We start from the raw sequence: 10743 nt of genomic DNA on the forward strand, positions 1-10743 counted from the left end.
CAAAATTAAAGATAGGGGGTAAAAAGATAAAGGGTCAAACATATACCCCCCCCCCCCCCCCGGTATGCATCAATTTTGACCCGGTATATATTAATTTGGTCACCTCAACTTTTTTGCTTAAAACAGATAAATGGGTAATGAACAATGGATAGTGGGTCAAAATTAAAGCATACAGGGTATAAAATAAAAGATACGGGGTAAAAAGATAAAGGGTCAAACATATAGCCCCCCCCCCCCCCCGGTACGCAACAATTTGGTCACCCGGTGAGTGTCAAAATAGATACCCCCCCCCCCCCCCCTTCTAATCCTAGTGTCCATTGAGGTCGTTCCGCGCGCGAATTTCCTCTGGACTGAGATTCATCTTTAACCCCAATTTTATTTCAAAGAGGGGAAAGGGTTGACTGATAAGGTGATATTCTATTAATAAGGAGGTATATAGTTAGACAACTGCCACTATCCATATGTTGTTTTGTATTAAACTGACTTTATTGTATAATAAAATTGTTTTCTAATATGTGTGTGGTGTAGAATATGTCATTTTTTTTACCTAACATTGATGAAAGTTTGTAGGTTTGTGCCTTGTTTTATTTAAAAATTGAGACTCCTAGTGGGAGATTTTGTTACTAATATATAGGGCCTGAAATTTGGCCTGGAATAGCTGAGGCTTCATCCTCAATGGAGTTATGAGATGATTAGACTGCTCAATAAAATGGACCATCTCCTTCCCTTGTCATGTGATGGACACAAAAGAGGCAAGCTATTTGCAATAAAGCAAAAAAATTGGGGTGACCAAATTGATACATACCGGGTCCAAATTGATGCATACGGGGTGTCCAAATTGATGCATACAGGGTGTCAAAATAGATGCATACCGGGGGGGGGGGGGGGTAAATGTTTGACCATCTATCTTAATTTTGTTGGTGTCATAGGAAAATGTTATTATAAAACTTTGGGGACTAGTGTAATAAACAGCCAATTGTCCCTCTCTCTCTATTTCTACTGGTGCAATTAATTCTTATATTAAAGTAACAGGATGTCTAACTGTCTTTCTTTTTCTCAGAGAGAGATGAGACAACGGATTTTTTATTACATTTGTCCCCAAAGTTTTTTTTAATAATGTTTATAAGAATTTTGGGGACCTGAGAGAATTTTGTTTGGTTGGTTTATATTAAGTTGAGTTTTCAAAGTTTAAACCACTAATCGTAATCTAAAGAAGGGTTAATTTTGTGAATCATGTACATTAATTTATTTTACATTGTCTTATCCCTTTATATACCTACTTTTTTTCTATGCAAGGATCAGCGGACCAATTTGGTTTCTTTAATTCATTGAAGCTTTGGGTTGGTTTTGAGTATTTTTAAAAGCGAAGCTTTTCTATAATTAGGGTCGGTCCGTCCGTCGGTCCGTCTGTCCATCCGTCCGTCACGGATAGCTTTTTTCGTTAATTTAGACATGTTAGAATTGTCCTATTGATTTCAAATTTTGCATGGTGATTCCTTGAGTAGTTAGGTATGATTTAGAAAGCGTAGCAACTCTATAATCATTACCAAAATGTCCGTGCATCCATTTTAAACATGTTGATTTTTCTTACTTTTTAAAATATCTTTTTCCGTTAATTTAGGCATGTTAGAATTGTCCTATTGATTTCAAATTTTGCATGGTGATTCCTGTAATAGTTAGGTACTAGTTAGAAAGCGTAGCAACTCTATAATCATTACCAGAATGTCCGTACGTCCAATTTTTTTACATTTTTAACAACAAATTTGTATGTGACCTAATTATCCGATTGGTCTGATTTTTGGTATACTGATTCCTGGAACAACAAAGTACAATATTATAAGCGAAGCAACTCTATAATCAAGTCCTAAAAATGTAAGTATGTCCATAATCATTATCCTGTATCAAGCAGTTTTTCAACAAATTTACTAACAATTTTGCTTTGACTCTTATACATTCGCATTCTGATTATTCAGTTCTGACATTATACAAGTGTTAATGTCCGTTTGTCCTACCGTTTCAGAGCTTCGCTTTTATGGATGTTGTCATCCTTGTTTAAAAACAATTTCTATAAAAGTACCAAAAGTTTTTGAATACAAAAATAAGGGAGTATGTATTTAAAACTTTGGGCACTAGTATAATTAACAGTCCAATATCCCCTCCCTCCCTGTTTATAATACTGATAACCAGTGGACCTATAAGGTTTTTTATTCAATAAAGATTTTTCTCGTATTCATTCGAATCCGGTGGATATGAACCGGTTCTCATCAATACGAAAAAACTATGTCTAGCATCGTATTATATCCAGTTTTCTACGAATATAGAAATGTACAATCATAAGATTAAAACTAGTTTTTTTAGTTAAAACCAGTTTTTTTTAGCCGGTGCCTTCGGCACCACGGGGCTGAAAAAACTAGTTTTAATCTTATAATTGTACATTCTATATCCGCAGAAAGCCATTTATAATACGATACGAGAAATAACTATGAACAGTATTTAAGTAACATAATCAGTGTATATCTGTCTTTGTGTACCGAAGGATCTTGATAACCGCTGAACCGATATCCTTCTCCTTTACAGTGTAGCTTCTCATAGGTCCTGGGAAGGTTCATAACAAAACATAACATAATAACATAATAAAAAAATACACATATCCTCCCCCCCTCCAAAAAAAGATTTTACTTTATCTTTTTAATTTATAATAAACTAGCGACTTTGCCTCTAAGGGCACTTGAGATGGATAGGGAATTGACCCTCCCCCCGATTTGAATTTTAGTTTTAAAAAGATGAATTTGGAAAATAAAATGTTTTTTTTTAAGAGTGGTGCGTGGTACCCTTACACAAAATAGTTGTAAACCTTCCCAGGACCTATGAGAAGCTACACTGTAAATGAGAACTATAACGGTTCAGTGGTTAGCAAGATCCTTCGGTACACCTAGACATAAACAAATCCTTACTTTTTATATAAATAAGAAATGATTATCTAAATTCTTTAATTTAAAAAACAAATTGGTCCACCGGTTATCATGATTTTGTATATCCGTATCATAAACAGGGAGGGAGGGGACATTGGACTGTAAATTAAACTGGTGCCCAAAGTTTTAGATACATACTCCTTTATTTATGTGCTCAAAAAACTTTTATTAGACAAAGCCCAATCTTTCCTACTTTCGATTCCTATGACGTCATAAAAATGAGGGAGATGAGAGGAAAAGTAGGAAAGAAAACCCTTAAAAAGAGGTGGATAATCTCTCATTTTTATGACGTCACAGGAATCAAAAGTAGGACAGATTGGGCTTTGTCCTTTTTATTATATTCTAATTGGTTGGTTAGCAGTAATGAAACACATATTTCAACCAAAAGGGATCATTTTGTTTATTATTATAAGGGATGTACATCAATTTTTCTTATACTAGCGGGCACGCCCCTAGAGGCCTCTCCCCCAAAATAGTTAAAAACCTTCCCGGGACCTATGAGTAGCGGCCCTGTTAAGGAGAACCCGATCGGTTCAGCAAGATCCTTTGGTACAGACAGACAAACAAACAAACAGACAAACAAACAAACAGACATCCTCTTTATGATAAGGTTTATCTAATCCCTTTAAATAAAAGTAAAATAATTTTATTTCAATAGGACTATTCAATCATCAAATATCGGGACTTTGGTACCCAAAATTATATAACAAGGTTAGTAAAAAACTTTGGGTACTCTTGTTAAATTTTTAAGTATCTGATATTAGTGTCTAAACTAACCAACCAATAATTTACATCTACAGAAGATATTATTTTTGTCTATCATCAATGGGTACGTACATCAATTTACTGTCCAAAGTTTTAAATCCCGGACTTTGGACTCTAAATTATACTGGTACCCAAAATTATATAACAACAAAAAACTTTGAGTACTCTTAAATTATTAATGGTTATCCAAATTTTTCACCCAATAATTTTCATCTACACAAGGGGTAATTTTGTCTTTCATCAATGGGTACGAACATCAATTTAACAGCCATTGTCTTATCCCTTTAGATCCATTAGTAAATCTTTATCATATACACACATACATAGACACACACACACACGCACACTCACACACACAAACACACACACACACACAAACACACACACACAAACAATCTTTATCAAATATCTTTATTGGATAAACAAAATTAAAAACAAGGATGATAACATCCATAAGTAGCGAAGCACAAAAATCTTTTTTTTGACGGGTGGTGATGTAAAAAATCAGGATAGGGAGGGGGGGATACCGGGTATGTCCACTCCTAAACTAGGATTATCCCTTTCTTTTTTTTACAAGTTTAAATACAATTCTTTTAACTTTTTTATAGGAAACTTCTATATATTTCTTTAAAATCCAGTATTTAGAGTAAGTCCTTTATGAGACTAGGTGTAAAGATATCAGTTATAAATCTTTGGGTACCAGGTGTAGTTTACAGTGAAATGTTTACTAATAGTTATAAAACTTTGGGTACCAAGTGTAATATACAGTCCAATGTTTACAAATTGTTATAATACTTTGGGTACCCAATGTAATTTAAAGTTCAATGTTTACTAATGGTTATAAAACTTTGGGTACCAAATATAACTTACAGTCCAATGGTTACTAATGGTTATAAAAGTTTGGGTACCAATTAGTCCTGTTAATATAATTAGCCTTATTCATTACAGGTTTATTAATTGAGAGAAAATTGTCTGTAATATGATGCATTTCAGTATGGCTTAGAACCGATTCTAATCTAGCGGATATTTATCGGTTGCAAAGCCATTTTTAACGTTAACTTTTCTTGCAAAAAAAAAAAAAACTTAAAATAAAGATAGGAGTCTGAAAATTTTTGTGTAGATTCCTTAAACAAATTAGAATCGCCGCTCTTTTATGCTTTGTGCTCGATTTTTAACTTTAAAACCCTTTAATTATGCGATGTTTGTCCGTAGGTTATTTACGTTTAAATTTCGTATCAATTAAATTTCAACAAAATTAATATTAACTTTTTTTGCAAAAAAAAACAATTAAAATAAAGATAGGAGTCTGAAAATTTTTGTGTAGATTCCTCAAACAAATGAAAATCGCCGCTATGTTATGCTTTGTGCTCGATTTTTAACTTTAAAATCCTTTAATTATGCGATGTTTGTCCGTAGGTACTAAATGACACTAAAAATATCTCCTCAAATCACAATCCCTCTTTGAATTGCCCTAACTCGGTAGTTTTTCATCGTAAATCAATGAAATTTTAAACATAGTTAGTTTAAAGGGACTGTGAACGTAAATTTTTCTCATCTTAATATCAAATCTTAACATTATCTCATTCATAATATCTCACATATAGAGCAAAACGCGCTTTTGTTTGCTTAAAAAACGGCTTTTTCCGACGATTTTTATAAGGTACGGGGAAAGGAAGAAATTTTCCTTATTATATAAAATGTGCATTAAATTGCTTTTTTCTCCCATTATAGCTAAAATTAAACTTTTTCACATAGTTCTAGATTTTTCCTAACAGTTAAGCTGGCTTTTAACATAATCCTTGCTTTAATCCAATGTATAGTTACTTAGAAATTGATAAAATAAGCAATATTTTTTTATTGAAAACCAAATACAATAACAAAGCCAGAAACAGGTTTTTTATTAGTATCCAATTAACTTTAAATGGCCCATCTCTCGCCCACCTTTAATTACAAATTTGTAAATAATAAAGACGCAATATTTCTTTATAAACAGTCTGATAAAAGTGTAAACTAATTCTCCAAAGTGGGTTATTTATTGTTCAACACAATAAAAAAGGATATTATTATTTTATATAACCTATGAGATTCAACCCTTTGTAGACAGTGAGGTATTTTTTTTGTCAATAATACGAATTTAAGATATGTCTTTATTACCTAATTACTACGTTATAAAAAAACGAATTGGCAATTTTATAGCATAAAATAAATCCCTAACAGTAAGTAAATTGTTTCAACTATATATGACAAGTTAAATATCCCTACAAACATTATAAGAAACAAAAACGTTCAGATTTTCCCTGTTTTTTCCTTTTTCCCTCTCAAAATACCATAAAATCAAGGCATTATTTCTGGATATTTTTGTGAATAGGACATTTTTGGTTGATCAGTGTAGTGAAATGTGCTTAGTAAATGTTAAGATTTGATAATCAGATGAGAAATTTTTACGTTCACACTCCCTTTAAGTAGTTTCTAGTACACACAAAAAATTTTATTAATATCGAAGCAATACGAAAAAAGTTATCGCTTTCGTAAAAAAGGCACTAAAAACTATAAGAAAACAGCATTATAAACTCTCTCAAAACTGGTTTTTATCTGTACCTATTAAATTAGCTTAAAAATAGCATTAAATTTGACGATTTTAACGTTAAAACAACGTTGAAAACAGCAAAAAAGGCCGTTATTCTATAGCCATTACATTACTTTAAAAGTATAGTCAAAAAAATGTTAAAAATCACGTTTTTTTATTCACCTATTGGTCTGTATTAATTCTCTATCTAGGGACTTACATCTATTGGGAGTAAAATCAAGAAAAAGTTAAAATATTTGTTTAGTTTAAAAATTCACACATAGATGTCTCCAAGTTTTAAGGAAACTTAGACTTGCCAAATTACAATATGACCATACAGGCATTAAAAACACATAACAAACACTTATAAACAAAGGTTAAACTATTTTATCCTCTTCTTTTATCATTTTAATCATCTTTTATATGTGATCAGAGCCTCCTGCTACTTCTATCTAGTTCTTAACAAGGTATTAACCACTCATAACCTACCCTTTCCCCTCTTTGAAATAGAATTGGGGTCAAAGATGAATAATAGTCTAGAGGAAATTCGCGCGAGGAATGACCTCAATAGACTTGAACCCCCCCCCCCCCCCCCCTGTATGTGTCAGTTTTGACACCCGGTATATGTCTAAACGGACACCCCCCTACATATTGATATATAGGGGGGTGTCCATTTTGACCTTTACCGGGGGTCAAAAATGACGCATACGGGGGGGTATCCATTTTGATATACACCGGGTGTCAAAATAGATGCATACCCCCGGGGGGGGGTTTAATTTTCATGATACCGGGTATATCCACTCCTAAACTAGGATTATCCCAACTTTCAATTGATTGTTTTTAAAAAATTTTATTTTCAAAATATTTAGTCATATAAATTTTTTCTGGCAACATATACCATAATACAATTGAGCCCAAAAAAGCAGACGGAATAAAATTAAATTAAAATAGAGACATTTTTAAAATAAACAAAGGAGACACATTAAATTAAGCTTGTTTTTAATACTAAGATTATTTGACAAAGTATCTTATTCATTTATCAAATTATTTCTATCGTTTTTTATTAATTTTTGATTATTTGAATAAATATTATATTTTTGTTTGTATTTTTATAAGATAACATAATTTATTTATTTCAAAATTGATTTAACATTTTTTGCCAATTATTTTCCATAGCTTTTGACATTCCATATAGGTAAATAAGGTTATATACTTTTTATATACCTATATTTTATATATATCCATCCATATATACGTACATACAGGTGGGGAAAAAGAGGGGAAATTTTATTTGGGGGGGGGGGGGGTCAATGTATGAGTGGGAGTTTGTCATGCTAAAGTTAAAAATGAGTTGGGGGGAGGGGGGTGCACACTGACATACTACACGTAATATATTGTATAATGGGGCAGGCCATGCGGAAGTCAACCTTCCTCCCAACCCCCATTCTGGTAAGACACACACGTACACACACTGTTACATACTTTAATGTTAATATCCCCTCTCCCTATTTTTACTCCCACTTGCTAGTTTTGCTTTATTATGGCGAAACCCTTCACTGACTGACTTCCTAATTTTCCCCTTAATTCATTAATAGATTATAGTTTACATATGCTTTTATTCTCAAGCCTGTTTAATATTAAAGCATATTTTGTAAAAATAAAAAAAATCTACCATGAAAGTTTTTTAGTTTTTCGTCTGTAATGAGTTTAAGTACCCGTGGTTGAAATACATGTATGTGTGTAAGAGGGAGGACTTTGTTGTAGGAAAATGTATAGATTAGAAATTTTTATATAGTATGCAATTTTTATATAAGTTTTGTTTTTGTTGTATTTTATGTGCAAATGTTGGCAAGTTCCCAGTTGAGGAGTGAGATTCTACCCCATCTGAAAAAATAAACCCCCCCCCCCCCGCCATCTATCAAATTAAACCCCCCCCCCCCCCGGCATCATGAAATTTTTACCCCATCTTATTATTTTGTCCCCATCATGTTAATTTATCCCCATCTTCATATTTTGTACCTCTCCAAGAGAAACAAAATAATGTCAGAGAAGGGATAAATTATTGAACAGGGGACAAAAATGAAGGATGGGGTCTAAAAAGGAACATGGGGCCAGGATTGGAAGGTGGGGTCTGATTTGACAGATGGGGGAATGATTGGCAGAAGGGGAAATAAAATCTGGGTAGGGGGGGGGGGAGGGGAGAGTCTGGAGGGGTTTGCGAGTGAGCCTCGCGCGAAAGAATTTATATTAGGGTAGCATAAGCTACCATACTCCACTGTAGTGAAGCTATGCCTTTCACTCTTCTATATTTTCCTATATTTTGAATAAAATTTGAAAATGCCTCTATTTATTTTTTTTATTTCTTTTTTAAGACTTTTTTTATACTAAATCACCAACATATTCTAATACTTTACTTTACCTAATATTTTAAGATAAAAATTTGGCTCCATTGAAGAAAAAATACAATAGTTTGTTTGAAATAGGAACATCTAGTGGCAGATTATTGAACTACATAATATACATTTTTCTGGATGTCAACAAACATGATGATTGGTTGAAAAACACAGATGGGGTAGCAAACAATGCTATGATATTAAAATTGAAGCAAGGGGTTAAAACTCACACATGGTGGTCAAAAAATTAATATGGGGTCATTTTTTCATGATGGGGGTAGTTTCAAGTGCTTATATCTGGAGAACCGTAAGAGATAGAGGCCTAGTTGCTTGACTGTGGTAACTCAGATTTACATAAGGAAGCCATTTATGCACATGGGGGACCAAAATATGATATGGGGTATTTTTTTCATGATGGGGGTAGTTTCAAGTGCTTATATCTGGAGAACCGTAAGAGATAGAGGCCTAGTTGCTTGACTGTGGTAACTCAGATTTACATAAGGAAGCCATTTATGCACATGGGGGACCAAAATATGATATGGGGTATTTTTTTCATGATGGGGGTAGTTTCAAGTGCTTATATCTGGAGAACCGTAAGAGATAGAGGCCTAGTTGCTTGACTGTGGTAACTCAGATTTACATAAGGAAGCCATTTATGCACATGGGGGACCAAAATATGATATGGGGTATTTTTTTCATGATGGGGGTAGTTTCAAGTGCTTATATCTGGAGAACCGTAAGAGATAGAGGCCTAGTTGCTTGACTGTGGTAACTCAGATTTACATAAGGAAGCCATTTATGCACATGGGGGACCAAAATATGATATGGGGTATTTTTTTCATGATGGGGGTAGTTTCAAGTGCTTATATCTGGAGAACCGTAAGAGATAGAGGCCTAGTTGCTTGACTGTGGTAACTCAGATTTACATAAGGAAGCCATTTATGCACATGGGGGACCAAAATATGATATGGGGTATTTTTTTCATGATGGGGGTAGTTTCAAGTGCTTATATCTGGAGAACCGTAAGAGATAGAGGCCTAGTTGCTTGACTGTGGTAACTCAGATTTACATAAGGAAGCCATTTATGTACATGGGGGACCAAAATTTGATATGGGGTATTTTTTCATGATGGGTGTAGTTTCAAGTGCTTATATCTGGAGAACGGTAAGAGATAGAGGCCTAGTTTCTTGACTGTGGTAACTCAGATTTACATAAGGAAGCCATTAATGAACATAGGGTACTAAAATTTGTTGGGGGTTTCTTTTTTCATGATGGTGGGTAAAAATTGAAAATAGGGGCCATTTGTTATGGTGGAGATGGAATTAGGTTAAGTTAGGTTAAGGGGCCCTAACCTTGCAGGGCTCCTCAATATTACCTAACCTGTGCAGGAGACCCTAACTCTGCAAGGCTACTCAATATTTCCTAATCCCTTCATGAACATAGGGTACAAAAATTTGATGGGGTTGTTTTTTTTCATGATGGTGGGTAAAAATTGAATATAGGGGCCATTTGTTATGGTGGAGAGGGAATTAGGTTAAGTTAGGTTAGGTAATATTGAGGAGCCCTGCAAGGTTAGGCCCCCTGTGCAGGAGACCCTAACTCTGCAGGGCTACTCAATCTTAAACTAACCTAACTTAACCTAACCTAACCTAACCAATTTTAAACTAACATGAACCAACTAAACCTAATCTAACCCATTTTAATCTAACCTAACCCATCTTAACCTAACCTAACCCATATTAACATAACCTAACCCATCTTAACCTAACCTAACCCATATTAACCTAACCTAACCCATTTTAACCTAACCTAACCTAACTTCACCTAACCTAACCTAATTTCAACCCCCAACCCCATCATAAAAAATTGGCCCCTAATAAAATTAACCTAACCTAACCTAACTAAGGCTTCACCACCCTTTTCTCGCACAGAAGCACACTTGCACACCAAGGTAGGTAAGAATAACGTGCGGGCTAAGTGTGCAGAACAGGGTAGGTTTCAACTTAGTCTTTTTTTATTGGAGTATCAAGGGGGTTCAATATTTTGT

This window comes from Acartia tonsa, chromosome 1 (assembly GCF_053477335.1).
Source record: "Acartia tonsa isolate MP-2025a chromosome 1, ASM5347733v1, whole genome shotgun sequence".
NCBI classification, from domain to species: domain Eukaryota; kingdom Metazoa; phylum Arthropoda; class Copepoda; order Calanoida; family Acartiidae; genus Acartia; species Acartia tonsa.